Genomic DNA, 21622 nt, shown 5'->3' with positions numbered 1-21622 from the left:
GTCTTTATGTTCCCCTACTGTCCTCAGTTTTATCCATATCCATAATGTATTTTTATTGAGATATGAGACATAGAACATTAGTTTTAGATATACAACGTAATGATCTGGTATTTGTGTGTATTGTGAAACGATCACCGCAATCGATTTTGTCAACACCCATCACCATGTTTACTTACACACCTTTTTCTAGTGATGAGAAATGTTAACTCTTAGCAATTTTCAAACATACGATACAGTATTATTAACTACAGTCGCCAGGCTGCATGCTACATCCCTGGGACTTACTTATTTTACAACTGAGAGTTTGTATCTTTTGACCTCTTCCCCTGTTTCACCCGTCCTCCTCCCCCACTTCTGACAACCACCAATTGTTCTCTGTATCTACGAGTTTCAGGCTTTGGTTGTTTTGGGTCTTTGTTGTTGTTGCTGTTTTTAGATTCCACATAGAAGTGAGATCACATGGTATTTGTCTTTCTGTGTCTGACTTATTTCACTGAGCATAATGATCAACGTTGTCTCAAATGGCAAGATTCCCTTCTTTTTTGACACTGAATAATACTCCACTGAGTGTGTGTACATATCACCTTTTCTCTATCCATTCACCCACTGAAGGTCACTTAGGTTACTTCCACGTCTTGGCAATTGTAAGTAATGCTGCAATGAACATGGGAGTGCAGGTATCTTTTATTCAAGTTTGAGTTTTATTCCCTTCACATAAATACCCAGAAGTGGAATTGTTGGATCATGTAGTAGTTCCATTTTTAATTTTTTGAGGAGCCTCCTACTATTTTCCATAGTGGTGGCCCCACTTTACAGTCCCACCAACAGTGCACAAAGGTTCCCGTTTCTCCACATTCATGCCAACACTTATTTCTTCTCTCTTTGATAGTAACTATCCTAACAGGGATCGGGTGATATTCCATTCCATTATCATTCCATTCCATTATCCATATCCATATTCCATTCCATCATCATTATGATCTGCATTTCCCTGATATTTAGTGATATTAAGCATCTTTTCACATACTTGTTAACCATCATCATATGGCTTCTTTGGAAAATAGATCCTCTGCCCATTTTTTAATTGGGCGGTTTTTGTTTCTGCTATTGAATTGTAGGAGTTCTTTGTATATTTTGAATATTAACCCCTGTCAGATATATAAATTACAAAAATTTTTCCCATTCACTAGGATGTCTTTTCATTTTGTTGATAGCTTTTCTTGTTCACAAGCTTTTTAGTTTGATGGAGTTCCACTTGTTTATTTTTGCTTTTGTTGCCTTTGCTTTTAGTGTCTCATTATATTTCTTATTTGTAGGAAAATATGTGAATTTGGACAAAGAAGGTAAGACATAGGTATCTTTTCATTGTTTGTTACTAAAATTTATTTACGGAGAGAGTTAACTTCTAAAAATGTTTATGAATGATAGCATGAGTCCTAAAGTATTTATGAATCCTTATTAAACATTAAGGGAAAATGAATCTTTGAGAAAAACAGTGTTCTAACTAAAAATATGGTAAACAGGAATAACTTTCCAGAATAATCTAATGATCCTATGAGAATGTCTTAGAATTTCTGCTTTAAAAAAAATTCAGTGGCTGTCATTGCCTTGGAAATGCAGCCACAGTTTTCAGCAGAACATTTAAGTCCTACAGGATCTGGCTTCCCCTGCCCATTATATTTTCTAATCACTCAATCACTCATTTCACAGTCTTCTCAGTAACTGTGCTGACTCCTGTGCCTTTGCATATGCTGTTCCCTGTCTTAGGTCTATTTACCTATAAAGTCTCACTCTCCTTCAAGACTTAATGTTTCCAGTTGTAGTCAGATGTTTTCCCTTGTATCCTCCCTAATCTTCTGTTACAGCATTTATGTCATTGCTGGAATTATTTGCTCACAAGAAATGAAGCGCCTCTCTGGCATGAGAATATAGTTCTGTTTATATCCAGTGCCAATAACAGTATATTATGATATTTATTTAATCAGCAATCATGGAATTGATAAATAAATGGAACAAATTTCATTTTTATACAAAATATATTAGAAACTCTACACATTCAACTACTTTGGACACATGTCACAGTCTGCTCAAAAATTTTCACAAGTAGAGACCAGGACACAGGATAACTAAATGCAATGTGGTAACCTAGATTCGATCCTGGGACATAAAAATAGGCATGATTGGAATAAATGGTGAATTTTTTTTAAGTCTGTAGTGAATAGGATGGTAGCAATGTCAATTTCATAATTTTGATAAAAGCAATAGGTAAAAATTGTAATTATGTAAAATGTTAAATTAGGGGAAGACAGGTGATGAGTATATGGGAATATTCATACTATCTTCAAAATTTTTCTGTAGATCTAAAATTTTTCCAAAGTAAAATGAAATCTCTGCTCAAGTCATAGTCCTAAGCCAGATTTCCTCAACTCATTCGTTCAATAAGTATCTTTTAAAAATGTTTACCATCTAGTAGGGACTCAAAAATAATTACCTAAGGAACCACTGCCACATGAATACCACAGCACATAATCATTTTGTACTTTGGAAATCCCATTAGTGAAGTCACTACTGAATTGATCAATGAAGGAAGCTAGCACTGTTGCCAGAATGCCACGGTTGGAATGAACAGGCTAGACAGTAGGTCTTTTTAGCTAATTTGTAAATTAGCACTAAGATTTTCATGTCAGTTAATTGTCTTAAGAAACAAATAAAGATGATACCAAGGAGAACATTTCCATAAAGCCAAGAAAAACAAAAAAAAAATCAGTAAAATAGATTCTGTTAGATATAGAATCTTAATATATGATACACAAACCATTTTAAATAAATAGTATAATTTATATGTTGAGATAATCGATAAGTGATTTGGGGGAAAATGAACAAGGAGATCTGGAGTGGCAAAATGACCTTCTATAGTACATATCTAAGTAAGCATTTAAATAATATGCTCATCATTCAATTTGAAATAACACCTACAAAGCTGTGTGTCTTCCTGCAAGGACTTTAAAACTGAAGATATCATAACAGTTACATATTTAGCCAAAATACACAAAGTGCTGAGTCAAAAACATCCTTGCTGCTACTCATCTCATTTAACCTAGGATATTTATCTACATTGCATGTATATTATTAGAAAACTTAGAAAATGGGGTGCCTGGGTAGCTCAGTGGTTGAGCGTCTGCCTTCAGCTCAGGGTGTGATCCTGGAGTCCCAGGTTCGAGGCCCAGATCAGGTTCCCTGTATGGAGCCTGCTTCTTCGTCTGCCTGTGTCTCTGCCTCTCTCTCTGTATCTGTCTCTCATGAATAAAGAAATACAATCTTAAAAAAAAAAAAAAGAAAACTCAGAAAATGATTTCTAATTTCCCCCCAAATATATAAACTTCATGTGGCTTTCATTACTTAAATAACTATTGTTAAAGAATTGGATAAAAGTAAATAATAAAATTTCTTCATATTTTTATATTTTTAAAGTTGAATTTACCAATAGAAACTTCACAGTTAAGCAGAGAATAGTTCTTCTTTGGAAAAAAAATATAACTATGTAATTAAACCATGATACTAAATTCTAAAACATTTATTAAACTCCAAAATCACCAATGTACTGTGATAAATTTCTTACTGAAATTCAGTGTATGTGTAGTAACCAACGAGAAATTAATCTTAGCAATGGTTTTAGTTCTTTTGGTTAAGCTCAAGCAGCCAAAACAAAACTAGCATAAAAATGAGTAGATAGCAGTGTGTTGTCCAGGAAACCGTACCAGCCACCAATTTCAAATTTGCTTTGATGAAAATTCATAGCCAAAATACTTTATTTTGCTGTCAAGTCAAGAACTTGGCTCTTATCTACCTTTTTGGAGGGACACCTTTTTATTGTGTTATAGAAAAAGTAGTTTTGAAGGAGGAAAAGAAGATGCCAGATTGATTATCTACTTAGACGTGTGCCAGAAATAGTACTAGGTACTTCTACATATGAACTAAACTCTTGCTTTCCTTTATACCAAAGCTGGCTCTTTTTCAAATGTTCCCAATCAAGGAAATAGCCCTTATTCATCACTGAGTTGCTCAATTGTTCAAATTTTTTAAGTTTAAAAAAATTTAAGTCATTTCTGACAATTTCTCTACTCCCAACTTCCAACCTGCAGGTAGAATCATTGGATATGGTGACTCTGACCAGTTACCTGGACACCATAAGTATCACCTAGATACTGATTTGTATTATCTCTTTTCCCAGACTCCTGTAATAGCTTCCTAATGGGTTCTCTGTTCAAATCATGTTTCTTTACAGTTTATTTTCCATACCGCATTCAGAGAGCCTTTTGAAAACCCAGATAATTTCTGATCACATTTAGAATACAAGTCAGTCTTAAAATAGCACGTCTGACCCTGAATACTTCTCAGCTCCATCTTTTCCCCCATGTGCTTCAGTTGTGCTTGCTAGAACATTCCAGAACATTACTGTCACAGGGCCTTTGCACAGAAGGCTCTTCCTTCCCGATATCTTCATGTTTAACTCCCTAATTACTTTCAGGTGTTCAAATTTTACCTTTCCTGACAGATTTAACCTAAGCACTTTATTTAAAATAGTAACCTTTCCCTTTCCCAGCTTCCTCCCAATCACTTTCTCTCTTTTAATATGTTTTTATTTATTTATTTATTTTTTAATTTTTAATTTTAATTTTTTATATATATTTTTAATTTTTATTTATTTTATGATAGTCACAGAGAGAGAGAGAGAGAGAGAGAGAGGCAGAGACACAGGCAGAGGGAGAAGCAGGCTCCATGCACCAGGAGCCTGACGTGGGACTCGATCCCGGGTCTCCAGGATCACGCCCTGGGCCAAAGGCAGGTGCCAAACCGCTGCACCACCCAGGGATCCCCGAATATGTTTTTTTTTTAAATTGTGCATACCACTTTGCTCAACACATAATTGTATGTTTATACGTTTCTCCCCACCAGAAACTTAAAATTACAATTAAAATTACAATGATTACAATGATTTTGTTAGGGACTTTCTTAAGGATAATAAAATTAGGGACCTTATTATTTACTACTGTATATCCAGCGTTCAGAAGCTTGTCACATAGTAGGTAGTAAGCATTCAATAAATAATTGCTAGCTTTGTAATTAATGAATGAACATGTTTTACTTTTTATTGACATATAATTAACATACAGGGTCAAACATTAGTTTCTGGTGTATAATATAATTAGTTACCATTTCTATACATTACTCGGTGCTCATTACAATAAGTATATTCTTATTCCCCTTCACCTTTTTCACCCATCCCTGCACTCACCTCCCCTCTAGCAACCATTAGTTTGTTTTCTGTATTTAATAGTCTGTTTTTCTGTCTTTGTCTTTTTTTGTTTATTAAATTCACATGTAAAAAAAATAAAAAAAATTCACATGTAAGTGAAATCATATGGTATTTGTCTTTCTCTATCTGACTTTTTGACTCAACATTATACCCTCTAGATCCACCCACATTCATGCAAATCACAAGATCTCATTTTTTGTTTGTGGCTGAGTAATATTCTATTTTGAGTGCATAATAACTGTGTGTGTGTGTGTGTGTGTGTATACTAATATATACTTACATATACATAATGGATAAAGATGTGAGATATATATCTATGTATAGCCATATATTTTTATCTATTCACCTATTGATGGAAAATATGTTCTCTTGATTCTTATACATACTTATAAGCTGTTTCTTTATACATATAAGATACTATTTTACATATTGATAAAAACCTGGGATCACACAGCATAAAATAAAGTTTAGCCTTTGTTAGGAAAAGAGGAATATTCAGTAAATTTTAAGAACAGTTTTTTCATTCCATTTTCTTGCTCTATGTTATTTACATTGCCTTAGTCACCTAAACTGGTCATTTAAAGTCTCCCATAATTCTACAATCCACTGAAATTATTACATAAAAAGAGAGTTCATTCTTGATACTGTGGTTTCATTTTATCAGGCACAAAGTCTCTCAGTAGTTTCAGAATATTTGGGATGACTTGTTTTAACCAATAGAAAATAGTGAAAGTGACATCCTGGGAGTTCTGAATCTGGGCTTTAAGACGATTTACACCTTCTACTTTCTTAAAGAGGGAACCCATCTGCCATGTAAAGAAGTCTAGGGCATCTTATCACTGGAAAATTAGAACATATGAAAGAAAAGACACATGGAAAAAAGACTGTGACTCTCCAGCCAGCACCAAGCCCCAGACGTGAGTTGAGGTCACCCTGAAATCTCCTCCCTGTCCCCCACCTAGTTGATCTTCCCTCCTCAATACCAGGGAGCAGGGAAGAGCTGTTCCTGCCAAACTATATACAAATACCAGATCCTCAGAATCAGGAGCAAATAACATCATGATTGTTTAAAGCCAGAAAATTTTGGAGTAAGTTCATTCAGCAGCTAAATTAGTCTTCTCAGGCTGCCGAATACCAAAGACTGAGTGGCTTAGGCAACAGAAATGTATTTTCTTACAGTACTGGAGGTTAGAAATCCAATACTAAGGTGCTGTCACTGCTGGTGGGAGGTGAGATCTCTCTTTGAGACCTCTCTCTGGCTGACGGACAGCTACCTTCTCCCTATGTCCTCACATGGCCTTAACTCTGTGTGTGTGGAGAGAGTTCTCTGGAGGTTCTTCCTCTTCTCATAAAGACACCAATCCTACTGGATTAGGGCCCACTCTTATAACCTCATTTAATCCTAATTCTTTCTGTAGAAGTCCCAATCTCCAAATCCAGTCACTTTGGAGGTTAGGGCTAAAACATAAACTTCGGGGGGAAACAATTCAGTCCATAAGCAGCAACAGAGAACTTACACACTCATCTGTAAGATAATTATTAAATAATTACCCAATCCTATATTGACCGTCTCTCTACTGAGCATTAACAATCTTAGGGAAGACTAACATATGTGATACTGCTTATTTTTATATTTAAAATGAGCACTAGTGCTTTCATTTAAGATGAAATGAAAACACGATGCTCAAAAACATGAGCTGTTTATTTTTCCTTCTCGAATCATCCAGGGATGTAGGTCAAAGATGAGACAAAGAGACAAGGCAACAGAGAAACGCGAGACCCCCCATCCCTGACCCTTCAGCTGTTCGAAGGGATGAAAGTCAAATGTTTCTACCATTGTTAACATGTGAGACTAGCTGAGTACCACTGATCTTTTAATCTCGCACACATTTAATGGATGCAAGAAAATAAAAGAGGGGCACCTGGCTGGCTCAGTCAGTTTGGCCTGAGATCTCGGGCTTAAGTCCAAGCCCCATGCTGGGAGTAGAGATTACTTACAAAAAAAGAAAAATAATAATTAAAAATAAAGTAACATTGCATCTGAATCTTTGGGGTAAATCCCCAACAGTGCAATTGCTGGGTCGTAGGGCAGGTCTATTTTTAACTCTTTGAGGAACCTCCACACAGTTTTCCAGAGTGGCTGCACCAGTTCACAGTCGGGACACCTGCACCCCGATGTTTCTATCAGCAATGGCCACAATAGCCAAACTGTGGAAGGAGCCTCGGTGTCCATCGAAAGATGAATGGATAAAGAAGATGTGGTTTATGTATACAATGGAATATTACTCAGCAATTAGAAATGACAAATACCCACCATTTGCTTCAACGTGGATGGAACTGGAGGGTATTATGCTGAGTGAAATAAGTCAATCGGAGAAGGACAAACAGTGTATGTTCTCATTCATTTGGGGAATATGAATAATAGTGAAAGGGAATATAAAGGAAGGGAAAAGAAATGTTGGGAAATATCAGGAAGGGAGACAGAACATAAAGACTCCTAACTCGGGGAAATGAACTAGGGGTGGTGGAAGGGGAGGAGGGCGGGTGTTGGAGGGGAATGGGGGACGGGCACTGAGGTGGACACTTGACGGGATGAGCACTGGGTGTTTTTCTGTATGTTGGTAAATTAAACACCAATAAAAGTTAATTAAAAAAAAATAAATAAAAATAAAAAATAAAAAAATAAAGAAAAAAAAAATAAAAAAATAAAAATAAAGTAACAAAAAGAAAATTATATGGGATGGCATCACTTGCCAGTCACTTAAAACTTATCATATAGCCAATGATATTGTCATGAAGATGTATGGTGACCGATGGTAGCTACACTTGGGGTGAGCACAGCATAACATATGTATAGAGAAGATGAACCACTATGTTGTACACCTGAAACTAATGTAACTCTGTGTGTCAAAAACACTAAACAAAACAAAACAATGTCATGTGCTATTACCCACAATTGATCTCTTAATCTATCACACTTTCTCATATTAGCTGGAGCATCATTATATGATCAAAGGGACAACTCAACTGCCATATTACGCTTTCTTAGCAAATACCTATGCTATTCTCTGATCTAAAAACTTACGTGACTTTTTGGGGTTCCCAGGTGGCTCAGCGGTTTAGCACCTGCCTTCAGCCCAGGGCGTGACCCTGGAGTCCTGGGATCAAGTCCCATGTCAGGCTCCCTGCATGGAGCCTGCTTCTCCCTCTGCCTCTCTCTCTCTCTCTCTCTCTCTATCTCTCATGAATAAATAAATAAAATCTTTTAAAAAAATTTATGTAACTTCTTTTTAGTCCTTTGGGGAAAAAGATTTCCCAAAAGTTAAAGAATAAGATTAAAAATACTTTCTTTGATACAGCGATGCTAAAGATACTGAGTAATTGTACTAATTGTCATTACCAGACTCGGAACTCCATGATGAAATGCTGTAAATAGCAGAACATATTGTCATTTTTTAGAAGACAATAGTCATTGTTCTTCTACTATATGCTCTAGTGATTTTCATTTGTTCCATTCATTTTACTGTCATGACCCAGTTTTCTGGGGGCTAGGTGGAAATTTTCAATTTTCCTTTTTATTTTAAAATTAAGAAATATTTATCAATTAAAATGTTTAAAATGTGACCTTCCCATATGTAAAAATAGAACATTTTAAAGATTAACACTAAATATAACTTGTTAGTGCTCATGTTAAGGTTTATTTCTAAGGAAGATTTTCTAATATTTTTCTTCCCCCCCCCCCCCCCCAATAAAAAGGACATCTCTTTGGCTTTGGGGAAAAAAAACATCATAGGCTTTTCCTTTCAATGGGGAAATGCTGCAATTAAAAAACTAAAGACTCATCCCTAGTCCAGGTGATCTTAGAAACTCAAGATGTGGGGGTGCCTGGGTGGCTGTCGGTTGAGTGTCTTCGGACACTCAAGAGTTTCGGCTGAAACTCTTAGTTTCAGCTCAGGTCAAGATCTCCAATTCCAAGATGAAGACCCATGGCAGGCTCTGCACTCAGTGAGAAGTTGCCCCCCGCCCTCCATTTGCCCCTCCCCCCTGCTCATGTTTTCTCTCTCTCTAGAAAATAAGAAAATAAATCTTTAAAAAAAAAGAGACACTCAAAGGTGCAAAGTAAAGTTATTTGAGACCAGGAATACCTTCCATTCAACTAAAGAGACAAAGATTTTGGTTCAATCACCAAATAATTGCATATTTTCATTATGCCAAGTCCTGTGCTTGGTCCTTGCAAGCAATGAGTCGGGGGGGGCAGGTGGGGTGTTGTGGCTGACAACTTACATAGAGTGGTCTAGGAAGGCTTCAAGGTAGAGGTTGCTAGATGAGAAAGCAAGATGTCTTCTGTGGAAAAGCACAAGTCCACATCCCCTAATTAACTGATAAAGAGCATAATTAAAAATTATGCCATGATTATGACCTAAGTTCGAATAGCAGGTGCTTTATTGTACACATATTGTGTATTATAACTGTGGAGAAAAATGTTCTGTTTAGGCATTCAAATATGAATAGTGTCAAAGAAGAAACTGTCTAAGCATAAAATATAAACATTTCCATTCTTCTTCATTTTAAAATTTCAGACACTACAGTAATATATTAAACAAAAGATGGTTTTGGCATTCTAGCAAGAAAGCTTCATAAGGATTCTAGTATAAATTCAAATCCTCTAAAAATCCTTTACAATTTTTTAAAGAATAAGCAATTTTAAAAGGAAATTTTTCATTATTTAGAGATTAGAATTTTATTTTGCTTCTATGGTAAAACTTCAATGACTTTCATACAAGGATATGACATCTGCCTCGATCTCATGAGATAAATACTCTGAACAACAGAGTCTGTATATTCAAAAAAATCTAAGGTAATTCACATTTATTTCCACTCAATAGGATTTCCTAAAGGGCACTGCATTTCTCTATAGAGTTTTGTATTTCAAAAAACATCTCGGTCAGAATAGAACCATTATTTTTAAGGAATAATAACTTTAATGGGACTAGAGTTCCCCCCAAAAAACACTAAAATGAATTTATAAGGTATTACTGACTTTAAAAATGCATTGGATATATATCATCACTTCGAGATTGTGATACAGCCTGCGGTATTAGTGTGCTCTGATTACAGAGATAAAATTAAAGCAAGGATGTTTCATCAACATCAGAGACATATTTTTCTGGGAGGTTGCTAGTGGCTTGATAACCTAAAGAAAAATTTCCTTGGTTTTTCTTTTTTCAACACCCTGTACCGGTAACCAACTGAAAGCAGAATGCCACAGGAATAGAAAATTGATCATATTTACTCCAGATACATGTTACTTCTCTCCTTGGTGAATTACAATTTATGGAGGGAAGTTTTGTGGATCATGCAAAGATGAAACTACATGAAACAATATTCCAGAGATCGTCTAAGCCACACTCAACATTTTCCAGAAATTATCAGTGACTTGTGGTAGTCTCCAAAAGATGGCCTTCCAGCACACCATACCTCCAAAGTCACCCGCATGTTCCCTCCCCTTGAATCAGGACTTCATCTGTGATTGCTTTGACCAATAGAACAGGGTGGAACTGACGCTACGTCAATTCCAGGTCTTTTAGAGCACTTGGAACTCCACTTCCTTTCTCAGAAGCCAACCGCATAGTAAGGGGAGCTCTTTTCTGTGACCATGATGCTGTGAGAAACACAACTCCTATGGAGACACCTGGAGGATGAGACACTGGGGGCAGAGAGAAAGAGGCCAAGTAAGGCCTGAGAGAGAAGTGGTGTTCAGTGACATCCAGCTGCGTCAAACTTCTGGAGAACTCCACCCCAGCTGCACTCAGACTGTAGCTACACAAGAGAACCCAAGCAAGAATCTCCCAGGTAACTCCAGGAGACCTTCAGAATTATGAGAGATAATAATAAATTATTGTTGTAGGTCACCAAGTTCAGGATGGTTTGTTCTCAGCTATAAATAAGTTGAAGGCTTGCCTAGAAATCCAGAGCTAGAACAAGACAATCCACATCTCCTAAATTCCATTTCCTGACCCCTTCCACAATCACCTGCTTCTGTGGGTATGCTACTTTCTCTGAATACCTATAGTATTTATTATTACAAATAATAAATTTGATAACCATTTGATATTAAGCAAATACTACTTTGGATTATTAACTGTCTATGTCTTCATTATCACTAATGAAGCAGAAAATAACTGCTTCTATCTTCAGAACTAAAAGACATACATGACTTCTACACGCAGCAATTCTTTAGAGATCACGATGATGTAAGTTTCATAAGCCTTAATGTGAATAATTATCTACATACAGTAAGGGTTAGGTTATGGTAAGGTTCCACCTAGAGGGTCTGTGAAAACCAGATTACTGGATTCCATCCCCTCAGACTTCCTGATTCAGAAGACCTGAAATATTGCCCAAGAATTGGCATTTCTAACTGGGTGTTGTATGCAAGTGATGAATCATTGGATTTTACCCCAAGGTATTTGTATAAGTTGAAGTATTGAAAATATTGATCTGAAAATATTATTGAAAACAAGTAAACATAACAAATGATGCTGATACTGCAGGCCTAGGACCACATTTTGAGAACCCTCAAGTTAAGATAATCCCAAAACCCTCTTTTCTAAACTGTTAGTCCAAAAACTTATAAATAAGTCTGAAAATAATTCTGTCTACTAAGTTTCTCATTCTTGGCTGCTCTCCTTTGTCATTTCTTGTGCCATGTGGTTCATCTCTGCCTTAGCAGAGCCATTCAATGTAAAGTCCCTCATAGCTGTGACTCCCTACAAACATACAAAACATGTCAAAATTTTCCAGTGCCTCCTACGTTTGATTCAGAAACATTGCCTTAAATGATCAGCTCTGAGCTAATCCTGGGTCAAAATTATACTGGTATAATTCTTTTAACAGCACTTCACATTTATAGTCAGTGCCAGACTGTTTTTTAGGTAAAATTAAATAAAAATTCAATCTAAAATGTGAATTACTGATAGTTTTTCCATGGTGCTACATGGCAAGGGTTCTACCTAAGTTTAAGGATTACGTCTGTGAACTGAAATGAAACACTAAACTGATTGAAACACTAAAGGAATGTTAGATGTTCAAGTGGTTTAAAAAACGCAGGGGATGACAGACATTTAATAAGCACTTTTTAAACTGGAACCTGGAAAAATGATGACTAGGAATATAGTCACAGCACCCAGCTACTAAATAGACTAGTGGAAGACCGGCGAGAAAGACGAGATTTTGTTCTAAGCTATGGAGATTCCGAGCACTCCATTCAAACATGGGAAGGATTGCTCTTGTTAAGAGTGAGATATCCAGGCATAGGCTTGCCACAGTGCTAGAACACTATTTTAAGTACTTTAAAAACATCAACTCATTGAATCCTCATGATTACCCTATGTTTTAGGGAATATTTTTTTAGCATCCACATTTCAGAGATTAGGAAACTCTCTATGAATGGGCTCCTTCTGACTAGGCTCTATTGCTCTCTTTTAAGACAATGAGATAGTAAAATTCTACAACATTTCCAAATGGCTGTGTTAAGAATGCAGATCCACCTCTTTCTTGGCTCCACTTCTACTATGACATTTTTATCAGAATACGTGACGTATCCACCTCTAAAATAGCATTGAATTTATAATATCTGCACTATTAGCCTGAAAATATTTTAATACTATACAGTTAAACCAAGTCAATTGATGTCAATTATCCCATAAGTGGACCGATTCAGGCATCCGGAAAGCCACGTAATCAGAACATATAACAAGGAGTATGCTTTGTTACTAAACTTCATATATGACACAGATGGTGGTAGACTCATCTAAAAGGTCCTATATTTGATACCTGAGAAGGTGTGCAGTATTTTTTTGAGGGAAAAGACATACTTTTATTTGTGTTTCTCATGATTGTGTGTGTCACTTACATTATACTGAAGACTGAGAAATGTTACACATGGTAAACACAAAAATTATAAAATTTAAGCATTTGGCAATAGAGGTTGTATGTTATTACTAACAGCTAATGTTATATATGTAGTTCCTGCAAAGTTGCATTGATTTTATTTCAAAGAGTTGAGATTATTAATATTTCAGAAGTTAAACTTATATCTAATTATACTAAAATGCTATATTACATTAGGACAAAAATACAGAATCGTACCATTTATAAACTGATGCTTCCAATATAATTTCACAATGTGTTATACCTTCATAAACATAGCTATTTTGCATACAAGGAAGATATTATTTCATTTTAATTAGGTTATTTAAATTCTGAGCCATTAAAGAAAACAGCTTTAGGGTATAAAGCACGTTTTTCATAGCCATAGGCTGTATCTTTTTACCTTAATAAATAGAACAAAAACTGAACATCCAATTTCCCAGTGTTTAAGCCTAATGACCAAAGAAATTCTTATATCAATAAACATATAATGAATATCTACGTGACATTTATTGGACTACAAGTTCAGCACTGAAAAATGAATATGAACTCAAAAATCGTAAGGGTTATGATGACAAATAATGCCCAACACATAATAGACACTCAACATTTCTCAAAGAGCCAAGAGATAAATGAATGGAAGGTAATATTTTAGGGCTCTTTCTATATTGTCAGGCACTATTCTAAATACTTTCATTATAATTAATAATACTATTAAACATAAAATAGTTCTACTGTTTTCACAATTTTCCAGATGAGGAAACTGGACCTTAATAACAAGGAAGTAACTCACCAGTGTTACACAGCTATCAAGTGGCACGGCTGAGTTTCCAAGCCAGGCTGGTCTACTTTAGAGCTTCAGGAAGAGTCAAACTTGCATGCAGCAAAGTCTACCAAAAACTGATGTTAACAATGGGACTACAGGCATATAAAAAAAAGTGCTCTGACAGAAAAAAAGGAGGGATTTTTCTGATTCAGGGAATGGAAAATATTTTACAACTCAGTTCCCTTTTGTGTTGGGCCTAACAATTCAACCACCCAAGAACAGGAAACTGTTCTACACAAAGTAGAGGGGGAAAATGTCAGTATAGTTGTACATTCAGACAGTGACGAGTAAGTCAATAAGTCTACAGCAACAGGAGAGTGAAAAAACCCTGGCAAGACGGGGAAGGAGAAACGTTTTTTGGAATCAGGTCACTAAGGTACCGTTTGTACCGTGACAAGGAAATTAGACTTACTAATAAGGCAGTAGAGAGTAATCAAAGTCACTTAAGCCAAGCAGTGATATTGTCAAATTATCTTTTACTTAGTTAACCTGTTGACAGAGTCAAACATGTTCCTTCAGTCAAGAGCAATAGTGGGAAGGAAGGAAAGGTGAAATAAAAGATCAGTGATCAATACTTGATCTTACTAGGCTACTGCATTCCTCACAATCTATTTATTTTTAACTTTGAAGACATGTTTTAAGAAAGGCAAATGACTGGCACTTTGCATAACTAGTCCAATCAAAACATTACAAGAGCAGTGTTTCTATCCAAAGGCATCAATGTTTTTTTTATGCTCTCTCACTTTCTGCCTTATCACCCAGCTAGTTTCTTAGGTCCCCACTCTTTCCTTGGGCTAGTGCAACAAAAAGGAACACCTGAAGGCTGATGGTAGTTGTATTGGTCAGGGTTCTTCAGAGAAACAGAACCAAAAAAAAGACATATATGCATATATATTTATATGTATATAACATATATACTCATTATAATAACATATATAAGGAGATTAATTATAAGGAATTAGCTCATGCAATTATGGAGGCTGGGAAGCCCAAAATCTGCAGGGTGGGCTAGTAGGCAGAGACCCAAGAAAGCCAACAGTGCAGATGAAATTCAAGCAGTCTACCAGAGAATTTCCTCTTGCTCAAGGAGTCCAATCTTTTTGTTCTACTCAGGCCTTCAAATGTGGATGGGATGAGGCCCATCCACATTATGAAAAGCAACCTGTTCACTGATTTAAAAATCAAAATTATCCTCCAATTCTTCAAAGAAGCACATGCACCCCAATGTTTATAGCAGGCCCCATCAAAAATGGCCAAATTATGGAATGACCCAGATGTCCATTGACTGATGAATGGATAAAGAAGATGTGGAACACATACATATACAATGTAATCCTACTCAGCCATCAAAAAGAATGAAATCTTGCCATTTGCAAGGAGGTGGATGGAACTAGAGAATATTAAACTAAATAAGTCACTCAGAGAAAGGCATGTATCATATGACTTCGCTCATATGTGGACTTTAAGAAACAAAACAAATGAACATAGGAGAAAGGAAGGAAAAATAAGATAAAAAACAGATGGAGGCAAACCATAAGAGACTCCTAACTACAGAGAACAAACTGTGAGTTTCTGGAGGGGAAGTGGGTGGGGGATGGGCATTAAGGAGGACACTTGTGATGAGCACTGGATGTTCTATGGGAGTGATGAATCACTAAAGTCTACTCTTGAAACTAATACTACATTATATGTTAATTAATGTGAATTTAAATAAAATCTTGGAAGGAAAAAAAACCCTCCAATTTGACACATAAAATTCATAGGAGTCCCTCCTCATGGTTGGAAGTGTCTTTCAGACCAGGGCAGGCATTTGCCGCTAGAAATATTCATTTGCTGCAAGTATTTCTCTAGTCACAGCAACAAATTCAAGATTTCTTGTAACTATCTCCATGAGAATTCTCTATTTGCCAATAGCCTCTTGTTTGCTCATTGGGTCCTATTCACTGTACCTTATGTACCCGGGAAAATGAAAGTCTTATTTTGTTTCATTTTTGGAAGGGACTTTTAATGTTCACTTAGAGATACTTCTGTTATGTAAACAGGTCAAAATTAAGTGAGGAAAGTTTAGACTTGAATTTCTAGATGGGAAATTTCCAAATTTCAGCATCTGAAAACACATTTTACTACTTGTTGCAAAGACAGTAATTATCATCATGTACTATGTTTTCCTTGAAAGCTCAGAAAAATTTCAATCGTTTGCATGTATTACGGTTATTAAATAATATTTATAGCATTTAACGCATGCAAAGAACGTTAATCAAAAACACCATTATACCTTGCCAGCATTTGCCCAGCTCTTACTCTATGCTGAGCACTGAATAAATGCTTTCTGCTTTCCTGTGGTTTTGGGCTTCTCTCCCAGTTGGGCACACTATACTGTTTGCACTTAAGAGAAGCACAGGATTATAGATGCAGACTACCCAAATCCTAATACTTGGCAATCATTTCCTCTCTCACTCAGCACCACTTCTCTTCCATCTGCCCCTCTTCCAGCAAACAGCTCTGAATTAAAAGAAGCCCTGGAGAATAAAATCCAACAAAAAAAAGAGTAGACTCCCTGGCTCAGAAATTGTTTACTCAAATTCACTGTGTCTAGCCACAGTGCATCAGTTAGAAGGGCTAGGCTTAATTCCTTCCCCTGACCTGGGTAAAGCAGGGAAAGTGGTGTCGTAGCAGTGCTTGTCTTTAGAACTTAGAGGTTCTAGAAATAGCCTGGATGTCAGAGTTCACCGAGGGGAAGCAGCCTTTGTAGGCGTTGCAGCTAGCCAGAGGTACGTGGTTGGGACTTGTGTTCAGCAGAGACCCAATCAGTTGGGTAGGTATCCTCTGGGTTGGTCAACAGCTTCTCTGAGAACTTGGACAGAAAAAGAGTGGGAAGGTATTCCTAGAGGAGGAATGTAGCTCACTCACTGCCAGAGAAACAGGGATCCTCTCTTCATATGTACAACTCTTAAATTATTTGCATTTTCCTATCTTGTGCTAAGCTCAATATCTAAGAGTACCATTTCAAGTAAGAAAAATGTAAGAGTGGCATCATGAAATTCAATATGTTTCCTATGGCATTTTCTACAAGTTAAAGCAAATTTTGTGCTGGAATGAGGATGCTTAAAATATGTTCGGAGAGATCTCTGTCAGTGTGGCGATAGATTTCAGGGAAGAAATAATACTTCCTGGGGAACTGACTCTTGACAATGAAGTTGGTACATGACAGGGCAACAGGAATATTTATTTTAACAGTCTCCTGCCTTTATAGAAAAATAAGTTAGATTTAATGTAAGACTAAAAATGATTTTTCTCAGACTGTAAGTTTATCCTTTCATTATTTATCTTTAGTGTTCAAAGTGGCATATGTTGTAGTCCATCTGGACGGGCAACAGATCAAAACAAATGACATGAAACAGAAATATATGCTATATACAGTATGCTTCTATGATCCAATTTATCTTAAACTTGATGCAGTGTAGCTTATTAATCAATACACTTATCATTCAACAAAAATATGTAGATTAGAGTGCAAAGAAGGAAAGGATGCTATCCAATGTACTGAAATTATTCAGTTCTTAACACTTGTTTGGGGGTAGAATTAAGGAGAATGGCAACAAATGCGGTCCCCAAATGATCTGAAATATGCAACCACTATTTAAATAAACAGGACTTATATTCTAAGAAACATACATTTCACTTATTAAATCACTTCACCGGGGCAGCCCGGGTGGCTCAGTGGTTTAGTGCTGCCTTCGGCCCAGGGCATGATCCTGGAGACCCAGGATCGAGTCCCACATCGGGCTCCCTGCATGGAGCCTGCTTCTCCCTCTGCCTGTGTCTGTGTCTCTCATGAGTAAATAAATAAAATCTTTAAAAAAAAATAAATTACTTCATCGAAGTGACATTGGCAAGAAGACAAGATAATAATGAGGACAGAGCAAGGGCTGGGTAGAGCTTATACATTTCAATGAACTGAGAGAGACAGAGCTTCCAATACAGCACAAGGACTTAATTACTCTTATGGCATGACACCTTTCCAGCTTCTGTTCGTGACATCTCTTCAGAGTGTCAGGCACATGGCAGATGTTTTAAAAATACTTGTTTGGAGAGAAGCCTTCTACTTTAAAATTGTATAGTATGCTTAAACCTCTATTTTTACTGTCTTGAAAATAATCAGATTAATAACAGGGACCCAGGAGTTCTCCAGATCTAAACCATGCAATCTAGGCTGTTTTCCCATGGGTCCGAGGACCACCTGAGGACTGCACTGTCCATTAGCTCCTTTGTAAAAGATTAACCATTATCTGGGCAAGCTTCAAAAGAGAGCATAGTAGACTCTGAAGGAAAAGGAATTTGACTTTCTCTCCACTTGGAACTTTAATCTCTTGTAAGATATTTCCTCCAAATCCTCTCCACCTGTTGGAATGGTCCAGAGACAGGGGAGCTCTTCTGCTTCAAGAAGCGTCCCTTTTATTTTCACACTGAAAAATCCAATTCTTTTTTTTTTTAAGATTTTATTTATTCATGAGAGACACAGAGAGAGAGGCAGAGACACAGGCAGAGGGAGGAGCAGGCTCCAACAGGGAGCCCGACATGGCCTCAATCCTGGGTCTCCAGGATCACGCCCTGGGCCGAAGGCAGATGATCAACCGCTGGGCCACCCAGGCGTCCCTGAAAAATCCAATTCTTGATATTATAATCTGAACTCAGTAATCACACTTGGTCAAATGCTTCTTCCAACACATGATGGAAAGTAAATTCTGAGAGGATCAGGAATTCATCTATGTGAATAACACTCTATGCCTAACTGCTGGAAAGCTAGCAGATAGTTAGCACTCAATAACTTTTTGTTGAATATATTGCTGAATGAACAAATTAATGAAGGGAGCCTCAAGCTCTTTCAGGTGTTTGAGAAAATAATGGTATTTAAGTGGAAAAGAAATAAATTATAGTGTAAAGAACAATGAATGAGAGTCAGGAAACCTGGATTTGAGTTTTAGCTCTGCATCTCAAGATCTATAACATCTTGGGGGCATATGTTGGTACAAACACTCAAGGGCCTATTTTTCTTTATCTAAAAATATGAGTTTGATTACTTTTAATTTAAGTTCCTATCAGAATTTGACATTCAGTGTCCTTTTCACTCTAGGCTATGCACTCCAGTGCTCCATAGAACATATTCAATCCCTTTCCTCTAAGCCAACTATCCAAAGAGTTCCAAAAATTGTGTTTTTATGCACAATAGTTATTCTCTCAGACACACCTATACATCCGCTGAAGACAGATTTTTTTTTTATAGAAAAATTGCTTCAAGCCTCTTCACCTGAGTTTTTCTTGGAATACTTTAGTTTGTCGATAGTGCTCTTAAAATGCAAAAATCGGAATTAATACAACACTTCTGGCAAGTTCTGAACAGTACAGACTAGAGAGAGACTATCATCTCACTAATTCTAAATATGATTTCTCCATTTCGTATTCCCCATGAGGCTGCAAAGTGCCAGCACTGCTCTGGGCACTGTGAATATAACCAGCAAGAGAGAAAAAACACTTTTCACTTATGTGCCTTATTTTCAAGTAGAAGTAGAAGGAGTAGGCAATTTCAGACTGTGATCCATATTAATGAAGCAAATAAAACCAAATAGAAACCAGAACAGGGAGCCGTGGTACTACTTAAATTCAGACATATAGATAGAGTCAGTCACATAAAGACCTAGGGGCAAAGCAATACAGGTAAATGGAAACAGTAAATTCCGATCCCTAAAGCAGAAATGAGGTTTCTGTGCCCAAAACTGAAGAAAAGCCCATGGTTACTGGCCATAGGAAACCTAAAAAACAGTTGAATTACATATAACTCAATTGCAGTGTTTTACAGGGGGACTGGTTTATCATGTTAGATTTGCCTGTGAGGTTAGCCCTGTTAGTGAAGATCCACAGAAGCAAAGCTAGTGGAGAGAGTCCCTCTCCATAAGAAACTGTAAAAGCAGTAAATCTAAGAACGTTTGCAGAGGTCAGAAGAGAGCAGATATTTGAAGCTGGCACACTAGGGAAGCAAGACTAATTGTGGTAAGCATGGAGGCTAAACCAGGGTAGAGCTGGAGAAGCTAAAGCCTAAACAAAAGAAACAAAGCCAGGAAATGGTTGAAAGGATCAAGACAAGTCAGTGTTTGCTCCTATATTTTTAAAAAATATATTCGCTATTCTAAGATAAGTTGGAGAGTTTCTATAAAGATGAGAAGACTCAGTCTCCTGAGACATCATCTAATATTACTGAAACTATAATATTTTATTTCAAAGACATTATATATTTAAGTATTTATGCCTTTTATTATGTCATTTAAATGTCATATAAAGACTGAAGTATGAATTAGTCAAGGGAAAGAGCCCCGTGAAAAAGATTTTGCAGTTTGCATTTGAAATTGTTCATTTTTAAAAATTAATGTATGCTCTACTTTTAAGTATTAGATTTATTTAGAAGGTATATTTGTACTAAAAAGTCTTCCATATATGTTTAAAGAGCTCCATTAGGTATAGAAATCTAAATGGAAGAACCAGAATTAGTCACTATCAATGTAATTGTTATGGTTGTAAAGTTAATTTAGCAGCTGAAATTAACCAATCTAGCAAAGATGATTTCTATATGTAAATGTGGTATTAAAATAGATTGTCATGTCTTTTCAAAAAAAATGTGGCAAACATAAAAACTACATTTAACCTCTTCAGAGACAATATCAAAACAAGCTGTAGAAATTTATCGAGTGCAAAGTTAGGCTCTAGAACAAAAAAACATAAAATATATTTTAAAGAAATATATAACAGTTTCTGTGGCTGTGTAACAAACTACCACAAAACTTAAAACAACAACCATTCATTTAGCTCATGATTCCAACAGATATTTGGGCCTGGGATAGTCTCCTAGTCTTGTCCATACATCTGCAGTCAGCTAAGGGCTACTGGTCCTTGACAGCCTCACTCCGCATACAGCGACTGGTGGGCTATCTACTGCTGAGAGCAACAGAAGTAACTGGTCTTCATTTCTCTTATCATCCACTGGGGCTCTGGTTTTAACCACTTTGAAAGAAAAGCAGGGGGGGGGCAAATGCTAATGTATAAGTATTTTTCAAGGCTCAACTTCCATCATTCTTTCTACTCCCCTACCAGCCAGAGGAAGTCACACAGCTAAGTCCAGAAACGACATTAAGAGGCACTATCAAAAAGAAAAAAAAGGGGGAGGGGGCTTGAATATAGGAAGACAAAAATAGAGGCCATCACTGCTTTAGTAAAAGTAAACATTCACATTAAAAAACTACAAGGATCTATTGCAAGAAATGAGTTCTTAGAAAAACAATGAGAAAATAGATTTAATGCTGCATTAAGACAAACTATGTCCCTTTTGTTCACTACTGTATCTTCAGTACCCTAGCCCATGTTTGGCTCTTGCTGGCACAACTAACTGCATATTGAATACATACATGATCAATTTTAAATGGGAGTTTGTTTTCCTCTTTTTTTTTAAGATTCTATTTATTTATTCATGAGAGACAGAGAAAAGGCAGAGACATAGG

The 21622-nt window shown here is 36.5% G+C and overlaps 1 protein-coding gene across 3 annotated transcripts in view; it reads right to left on the bottom strand.

Annotated features, from left to right (window-relative positions):
• MARCHF1 (membrane associated ring-CH-type finger 1) overlaps positions 1 to 21622 on the bottom strand; it is an 814327-nt gene that overhangs the window by 407974 nt on the left and 384731 nt on the right. The gene's annotated exons all lie outside the window — the stretch shown is intronic.

The sequence above is a fragment of the Vulpes lagopus genome, chromosome 23 (assembly GCF_018345385.1).
Source record: "Vulpes lagopus strain Blue_001 chromosome 23, ASM1834538v1, whole genome shotgun sequence".
In the NCBI taxonomy this organism is placed as follows: Eukaryota; Metazoa; Chordata; class Mammalia; order Carnivora; family Canidae; genus Vulpes; species Vulpes lagopus.
This window is presented reverse-complemented; position numbering and strand designations above follow the sequence as displayed.